Source organism: Lontra canadensis, unplaced genomic scaffold (assembly GCF_010015895.1).
Source record: "Lontra canadensis isolate GAN:19392208 unplaced genomic scaffold, GSC_riverotter_1.0 scaffold1, whole genome shotgun sequence".
Classification (NCBI taxonomy): Eukaryota; Metazoa; Chordata; class Mammalia; order Carnivora; family Mustelidae; genus Lontra; species Lontra canadensis.
The window spans coordinates 68,010,556-68,020,351 of NW_022630995.1; positions in this window are offsets into that span (position 1 = coordinate 68,010,556).

The window sequence follows — 9,796 nt, forward strand, 5'->3', positions numbered from 1 at the left end:
TTTGCCTGTAATCAAGTAATGGGAAATGTATTTACTCCCATTTCATACAGATCTAAATGCTGTTGGTGCTAAATCATGATATTGTAATAAGAATTTGAAATGAAGGCAATGAATTATTGTGTGGCATGATACATATGTATAAATAGTGGAATAGTAATGCAACTGTTTAAAATAATGAGGTGGAACTTGAAGAAGTTACAAAGTATGATGTCAAGTTGTATGAAAATAGCAAATTGCAGAATAACATGGATTGAATGATCTAATCTCTGGAAAAGATGAACAATGGACATAAAAATAAAAAATAAAGTAATTCATGGAGCACTGGGTGTGGTACAAAAATAATGAATACAGTTGTGCTGAAATTAAATTAAAAAAATGTTTAATTTAAAAAAAAAAGTAATTCCAAAAGTATATATATAGCCTGCACTATGATAAAAAGTGCAATGGTGGTTCTAACATTACCATTTCTGGCTGATGTTAGGATTGGAGCCAAAAAGAGATTATTTTTGATATTTGAAATATGAAAAAGATGATACATTACATCTACTTGACATTATCACTTCTGATTATGCTTATCTCCTTTAATTTTAACCCTGGAAGGTAAGATAAAAGGTTAGTCTTTTAGAAGATTAAAACATATTTTTAGTTCTATTTCTAGGGAGAGTGAAGAATTGAGAAAATATGTGGAAAAGTCAGCAATATTTTTGATTACTTTACCATGTATATAGTGCTACCTTACTTATGTTTCATGTGGTATCATGAGGGTAATATTGTTTCCATTTTGCAGAGAAATTAAGTGAGGCTTAGAGATATTAAGGGGAGTAACTCATTCAATACAAGACATTCATTTGGTAGGAAATCAAGAATAAAGCAACCCTATCTCCAAATTTTGTATACTTTCTATTATACCATACTGTCTCATGACAAATAATCATGGTATTTCATATTTAAAAAGACTACCTATATTCTGGCAAGTCACTTATCTTATTTTCTAGTGCAGATTTCCAAAAAGAGAGCTTAGAATGGCTAAGTTCTTATTAAATGTGTTCATATGATCCATGTTAAATGCTGTCCATTGTATGTCTTAACTCAATTGTTGAGCAAAGATTAATATGCTCAAGAGTTGCAGGTACAGTTGAGGCAAGTTCTGGTGTGATATTTCTCAAAGTGTGGCATCTGTGATCCGTGCGAACTTAAGAAGCATTCAAATTGAGAAGGTGAGGCCCCAAAATTTGTGGAGATTTCAAACCTTAAATGTGTTAAAGTAAAAAATTGAAAATTAGATAAATTCACTTAAGATATAGAATTTCTGTATTTATAATTGTTCAATCTCAATGAGATCATATTACTTTAATTTTCCCCAGAATAACAGTATCTGATTCCATCTGAGCTACCGTCCAAGCTCTACATTCTTTCCTTCTTGTTCATTTCTCTAGAAAATCCCAACTTGTTGGGATTTGGTAAATTAGTCAATAGTTCTGGATAGTCAGACCAAATATACATCTAGTGACTTTACAGATTTTTTCATGCTGAAGACAACATTAAGCAACAGCACCAGATGTAAAATTATAAGCAGATCATACACAGAAGCTTTAAGATCTAGTTTATGTTTCATCTGGGAGGTAGACGCCAGTGACCCTCTAAATTCATTCTGGGGATTCATTTAACTCTATTCTGTTTCAGAATTTATACAGGGTAGTAAAATATATTTTATAACACATAAAATATGTCATCAATTTCTGCCTATAGGTATGAAGAATATCATTAACTGTTTTAAGTTAAACTCTTGGAGATAAGCCATTTGCATCCCAGTTTGTTTTTCTTAAAAACCTGGTATCTTGTCTTTAACCATAGTAATATTTTGTTCCTGATGTAAAAGGTTCAACTGTTTGAAAAATTCTAGATAAATCCTTAAGTATGTCAATTGAGGAAATAGTTTGAAATCATAGAAATGGTCTCTTTTACATAACTGGGTTTGCTCATTTAGAAGTAACACCTTACTTCTCATGGAGTACATTTCATATAGAGAAGGGTCTCTTGTCCCAGTTCACCATTTCTTTATACAGCATGCTGAAAATAAAGTTCTCAGAGTCTCTGCATATTGGACATTAGTTATGCTTTGTCTGACAATTATAATCAGATAGGACTCCTATCAGGAGCCTTTTCCTCTGTTGTTCAAGGTGGAGTATTTGAATCCTATATAGAGGGAAAAAAAGAATTAAGCAGTTGGCTTTCTGTGCCAGATCAGTGGCAGGCTTCCATCATCTTGGTTCTGATATACCACAACTGCTTCCTGATCCTTCGTGTTGGGCAATTTCATCCCCGCAATTCCCAAGCCTATTTCACTGGTCTGACATTAATTGTGTGAATACTTATTACCATTCCAATAAGTTTATTTTTATTTAAATCAGCCAGAAATTGGTTTGGTTTTAACTAAAGACCTGATTATATTCAAACTTATTTCTATTTCCTACAACACTGAATCAAGAAAAATTATTTTTTTTCATAGTTTTTTTTTTTTCAGCATGACAGTATTCATTGTTTTTGCACCACACCCAGTGCTCCATGCAATCCGTGCCCTCTCTAATACCCACCACCTGGTTCCCCCAACCTCCCAACCCCCGCCCCTTCAAAACCCTGATTGTTTTTCAGAGTCCATAGTCTCTCATCGTTCACCTCCCCTTCCAATTTCCCTCAACTCTCTTCTCCTCTCCATCTCCCATTGTCCTCCATGCTATTTGTTATGCTCCACAAATAAGTGAAACCATATGATAATTGACTCTCTCTGCTTGACTTATTTCACTCAGCATAATCTCTTCCAGTCCCATCCATGTGGCTACAAAAGTTGGGTATTCATCCTTTCTGATGGAGGCATAATACTCCATAGTGTATATGGACCACATCTTCCTTATCCATTTGTCCGTTGAAGGGCATCTTGGTTCTTTCCACAGTTTGGTGACTGTGGCCATTGCTGCTATAAACATTGGGGTACAGATGGCCCTTCTTTTCACTACATCTGTATCTTTTGGGTAAACACCCAGTAGTGCAATTGCAGGGTCATAGGGAAGCTCTATTTTTAGTTTCTTGAGGAATCTCCACACTGTTCTCCAAAGTGGCTGCACCAACTTGCATTCCCACCAACAGTGTAAGAGGGTTCCCCTTTCTCCACGTCCTCTCCAACACATGTTTCCTGTCTTGCAAATTTTGGCCATTCTAACTGGTGTAAGGTGATATCTCAATGTGGTTTTAATTTGAATCTCCCTGATGGCTAGTGTTGATGAACATTTTTTCATGTGTCTGATAGCCATTTGTATGTCTTCATTGGAGAAGTGTCTGTTCATATTTTCTGCCCATTTTTTGATATGATTTTCTGTTTTGTGTGTGTTGAGTTTGAGGAGTTCTTTATAGATCCTGATCAATGAGGTAGAAACCAGAGATACAGTAGAACGTGTCAATGAAACTAGAAGCTGGTTTTTTGAAAGAATCAATAAGATTGATAAAACATTGGCCACACTAATCCAAAAGAAAAGAGAAAGCCCAAATTCATAAAACTATGAATGAAAAGGGAGAGATCACAACTAACACCAAGGAAGTAGAAACAATCATCAGAAGTTATTATCAACAGTTATATGCCAATAAGCTAAGCAACCTAGATGAAATGGATGCATTCCTGGAAAACTATAAACTCCCAAAATTGAACCAGGAAGAAATTGACAACCTGAATAGACTAGTATCTAGTAACGAGATTGAAGCAGTGATCAAAAATCTCCCAAAAAACAAGAGCCCAGGACCTGACGGATTCCCTGGGGGAATGCTACCAAACTTTCAAAGAAGAAATAACACCTATTCTCTTGAAGCTGTTTCAAAAAATTGAAGCAGAAGGGAAATCTTCCAGACTCTTTCTATGAAGCCAGCATTACCCTGATCCCCAAACCAGGCAAAGACCCTACCAAAAAGGAGAATTTCAGACCAATATCACTGATGAATATGGATGCTAAGATTCTCAACAAGATCCTAGCAAACAGGATCCAACAGCACATTAAAAAGATTATGCACCATGACCAGGTGGGATTCATCCCTGGGCTACAAGGATGGTTCAACATTCGCAAATCAATCAATGTGATAGAACAAATTAATAAGAAAAGAGAGAAGAACCACATGGTCCTCTGAATTGATGCAGAAAAAGCATTTGACAAAATCCAGCATCTGTTCCTGATTAAACGCTTCAAATTATAGGGATAGAGGGAACATTCCTGAACTTCATCAAATCTATCTATGAAAGACCCACAGCAAATATCATCCTCAATGGGAAAAAGCTTGCAGCCTTCCCGTTGAGATCAGGAACACGACCAGGATGCCCACTCTCACCACTCTTGTTCAACATAGTATTAGAAGTCCTAGCAACAGCAATCAGACAAGAAAGAGAAATAAAAGGTATCCAAATTGGCAATGAAGAAGTCAAACTGTCTTCACAGATGACATGATTCTTTATATGGAAAACCCAAAACACTCCACCCCCAAACTATTAGAACTCATACAGCAATTCAGTAACGTGGCAGGATACAAAGTCAAGGTACAGAAATCAGTGGCTTTCTTATACACTAACAATAAAAATACAGAAAGGGAAATTAGAGAATCGATTCCATTTACTATAGCACCAAGAACCATAAGATACCTGGGAATAAACCTAACCGAAGAGGTAAATGATCTGTACTCAAAGAACTAGAGAACACTCATGAAAGAAATTGAAGAAGACACAAAAAGATGGAAGACCATTCCATGCTCTTGGATCGGAAGAATAAACATTGTTAAAATGTCTATACTGCCTAGAGCAATCTATACTTTTAATGCCATTCTGATCAAAATTCCACCAGTATTTTTCAAAGAGCTGAAGGAAATAATCCAAAAATTTGTATGGAACCAGAAGAGACCCCGAATCGCTAATGAAATGTTGGAAAACAAAAATAAAACTGGGGGCATCACGTTACCTGATTTCAAGCTTTACTACAAAGCTGTGATCACTAAGACAGCATGGTACTGGGATAAGAACAGACACATAGACCAGTGGAACAGAATAGAGAGCCCAGATATGGACCTTCAACTCTATGGGCAAATAATCTTCGACAAAACAGGAAAAAATATACAGTGGGAAAAAGACAGTCTCTTCAATTAATGGTCCTGGGAAAACTGGGCAGCTATATGTCAAGAATGAAACTCGACCATTCTGTTACACTGTACACAAAGATAAACTCAAAATGGATAAAAGACCTCAACATGAGACAGGAATCCATCAGAATCCTAGAGGAGAACATAGGCAGTAATCTCTTCGATATCAGCCACAGCAACTTCTTTCAAGATATGTCTCCAAAGGCAAAGGAAACAAAAGCAAAAATGAACTTTTGGGACTTCATCAAAATCAAAACCTTCTGCACAGCAAAGGAAATAGTCAAGAAAACAAAGAGGCAACCCATGGAATGGGAGAAGATATTTGCAAATGACAGTACAGACAAAAGGTTGATATCAAAGAGAAATTATTAATTTTTTTGTATTAATAAAGCAAGGTGTTTGGTATTTTGGTACAAAAACTTAACCAATATATTTTCTTGCCACACAACTAGTGAGAGCTAACATACTTATCCCAATACACCATTTCTAGACTGCATCATGATTCAAAAATATTGTAGCTATAATTTTTGAAAAGGCCTTTTCAGATGTAGTACGAAATTTCACTGCTAAATATTATAGAAAATCATCACTTTTCTTTCATATATATACTGTGCATATTATAAGAACTGATTCATACTACATCAATGGTGTCATCCAAATGCAAGCTGAACTATACTGTAGTATCCAACTGTATTTGTAATTCTATGTTTTGTGCCATTAATGTTATGTGAAATACAGCAAGTTGATTTGATTAAAGGAATTTTGTCAATGATATTGCTATGGATTGCTTGTGCCCCCCTCAAATTCATGTGTTGAAACCTTCAGTGTGATAGTATTTGGATGTAGTGATTGTAGGAGGTGGTTAGGTTTAGATGAGGTCATCAGGATGGAGCCCCCATGATAGGAGTAGTGTCTTTTTAAGAACAGTAAGAGACTAGAGCTCTCATTTTCTCTCTTTATCATATGAAAATACAATGAGAAGACAGTTGCCATCTACAAACCAGGAAGAGGGTCCTCACTGAGAATCTGACCATGCTAGCACTCTGATCTTGAACTTCTAGTCTCCAGAACTGTGAGAAATAAATGTTTGTTGTTTACATCATATAGTCTATGATATTCTGTCATAGCAACAAGAACTAAGACAGATGTGTTCTGTTTTCTCTTTAGCACAATATTTTTCAGTAACTTTAGGAACTTGTCAACAATATGATTTCTGTAATGTTACTAGAAGTATGCAATAATGAATAATCCTTCTGTAGTTTTGTTTCTTCTTCCTCTTTCATAATAAATACCACCAAATTTTTTCTTTAGAAATATGTTGTAATTGTTCCGGAAAAACATAGTTGGCTTACAAAAGAGACCATTGTGCTCTGTTTAGAAATGGAATAGAAGCTTTGATAATGTTTTATAATTCAAAACTGCTGTGGGGACCAGAAGGAAATATGTCACAGGTCCAATAAAACTCAATATCAAAACTTATGCAAAATAACCATAACTGAAGATGCAATTGTCTCAGCCTATTTCGTATTTGCTCTAGAGTCATATTCACTACATATATTGATATTATTCTAAGTTACAATATTTAGATTAATATTTTCTTAAGTACTTACTACTTTGCTTCAATAAACCAACTCTGAATCATATTCTCTACTCTTGGGGCTTAGCAACTTGACATTAGACAATAATAATAATAAAGTGCAAAAGAAAAAATAAAAACCCAATAATAACAAATGTAAGCAATGAGCACACAAGTGATGTGAAAACACATTAGTTAAGACAAATTGCAACCCGTTAATTTAATATGAGTTATGGTGACTGATCACCATGACCTTTATAGTGTATATGCATACCTAATGATGTAATGATTTATAAGAACTAAAAGAAATTCCTTGGGATTCACAGATAATATTACATCTAATTTTGTGAAATTTATACAACTGAAAATTGTTTTTCCTCTGAAATTACCAAATCACCTGTCAAACACTTGGTACACCAGGGAGGCATTTTGAAGAATGTATATTGAAGAACTTTGAATTAGAAAAGTGGTTTCCATATTCTTTTTTTTTTTTTTAAAGATTTTATTTATTTGACAGAGAGAGATCACAAGTAGGCAGAGAGGCAAGCAGAGAGAGAGAAAGAGGGAGGAGGAAGCAGGCTCCCTGCCTAGCAGAGAATCCGATGCGGGACTCAGTCCCAGGACCCTGAGATCATGACCTGAGCTGAAGGCAGAGACTTAATCCACTGAGCCACCCAGGCAGCCCTCCATATTCTTTTAATGTACACCTTTTCCAGTAAAGTCTTGACTATAAATATTTATCTATTAATGACAAATTATATACATTCACATCTCTTCCAACATTTTATGTACATTTAAAGCCTACACAAAAGCGTCTGTGTTCAGCTCAGGTCATGATCCCGGGGTCCTGGGATCAAGCCCCACATTGGGTTCCCTGCTTGGTAGGAAGCCTGCTTCTTCCTCTCCCACTCCCTCTGCTTGTGTTCCCTCTCTTGCAGTGTCTCTCTCTGTCAAATAAATAAATAAAATCTTAAAAAAAAGATAAGGTAAAAATAAATTGTTTTTAAAATAACTCATTACTGACACCAAAGTATTTTTTAGTATTTATACTAGTATAATATTTTAGTGAGTCTGTATTGTTGAATATATTTTATTATTTTTGAAAACTATCATAAAAACTTTGTGATGTGGTGATTAAAAAGATTGGTTCTAATTTCAGTTTTTTTTGATATTTGGTTTTAATGGATTGTTTTAACTTTATTGAAATTATTCCTCAGAAAGATGTATAGATCTCAAAGAGGAAGTACATATTTGGGCATATTTTAAAAACATTTTTAAACATTTTTATTTATTTGACAGAGAGATAGAGAGAGGGCACAAGTATGCAGAGTGACAGGCAGAAGGAGAGGGAGAACCAGGCTCCCTGTTAAGCAGGGAGCCTGACTTGGGGCTTCATGCCACTTTATTTTGTGAAAGTTAGCTTCAAAGTTAGCTTCATATAATCTGTGAATTACTTAAGTAGTCACTTATGAATTGTAATACATAGTGATGTGTCTGAATACACTGAAAGTATGAGTCAAAGTACTATGGACAGTCCCCTCCACTCATATCTCAGGAAGTCACATGATTTAGAATTAGTGTCAAGCTACATGTTTACTATCAGTAAAGTTTAGTTGCTTTTACTCCTCTTTTTTTTTTTAAAGATTTTATTTATGTATTTGACAGACAGAGATCACACGTAGGCAGAGAGGCAGGCAGAGAGAGAGAGGGGGAAGCAAGCTCCCTGCTGAGCAGAGAGCCCGTTGCGGGGCTCGATCCGAGGACCCTGGGATCATGACCTGAGCCGAAGGCAGAGGCTTTAACTCACCGAGCTGCCCAGGCCCCCCTTATACTCCTCTTTTTAATCAATAAAAGGATGATTCTAGTATTTCTTCCAACACCATTATGTATGATAGTGCATATCTCCTGGAATGTCTGCACACTCATTTTGGAGACCCCTTCCCATATATATATATATGGGGGATATATCTATATCTATCTATCTATCTATCTATCTATCTATCTATATCTGCATCCTGGGAGCCATTTAGGCCTGGAAAGTAGCTGTCTTTAGTGGACAATGTATATGAAAATTGTAGGAAAGAAAGGTTATTATCAGTTGTCTATCTTCCCTTATTTTCATTAATATAACCTAACATGATTTTTAGCTTAGCACATGGTCTACCCAGCTAGAAACTACATTTTCCAATTTTCTTGCAACAAGGTATAGCCATATGAGTATATTTTTGTCAGTGGGGTGTAAGTGGAAGTGATATATACAACATCCAGGTCACAAACTTAGAAAGGAGGCCTCTATGCACTCCTTTTCTTTCCCTTTCCCACTGAATTAGAAAAGGCAGTCTGAGAGCATCTAGCCTGGACCCAGTGATATAAACGACATTACTGATGTGCACTGGTAGAGCCATCCTGTCATGAACTGTTATGTAAAAGAGAAATAGATTTCTAATTTACCTGAGCCATTATATTTTGTGCTTTCTTGTTAGAGCAGTTTGACCTGTTTATCGTAATACAAATCCACATGTGTGGATGGAAGAAGTATTTCAAAGGGACAGTATTTGCTGGTGGTTTTCTCATTAGCATCTAGAACCAATTGCAGGTGAATTCTGACTCACTTGTTATCTTGACCATAGATGATAAAAGTAGAACAAAAGGGCAGAATATGTTTAGATAACTTCAAAACAAGATAGTAACAGCTACTACAATTTATCAAGCTTTTAACTGTGTTAGGAACTTTTAATATATTCTCTTATTTTTAATTCTCAAACAACTTTATGAATTTGGAATTATTACCCCCATTTTATAGATAAAATATTTGTCCAGAGGGTTTGAAGACGATATAATTACTAAGAGACAAAACCTAAGAATACAAGGTATCTGGTGTCTTTCCATTCTGACTCTGCCTTTTTAGATCTATTTAAAAAAAGAAATAAAGCTATAGCTTGATGGGTGAGGGGCTGTTAAGATTTTGTCAACTTTTTTAACAAGGAGATTTCTGATATTTTTTTAAGAGACCGAAGCTATGGTTATAAGTCACCCTCACAAAGAAACAGAAAT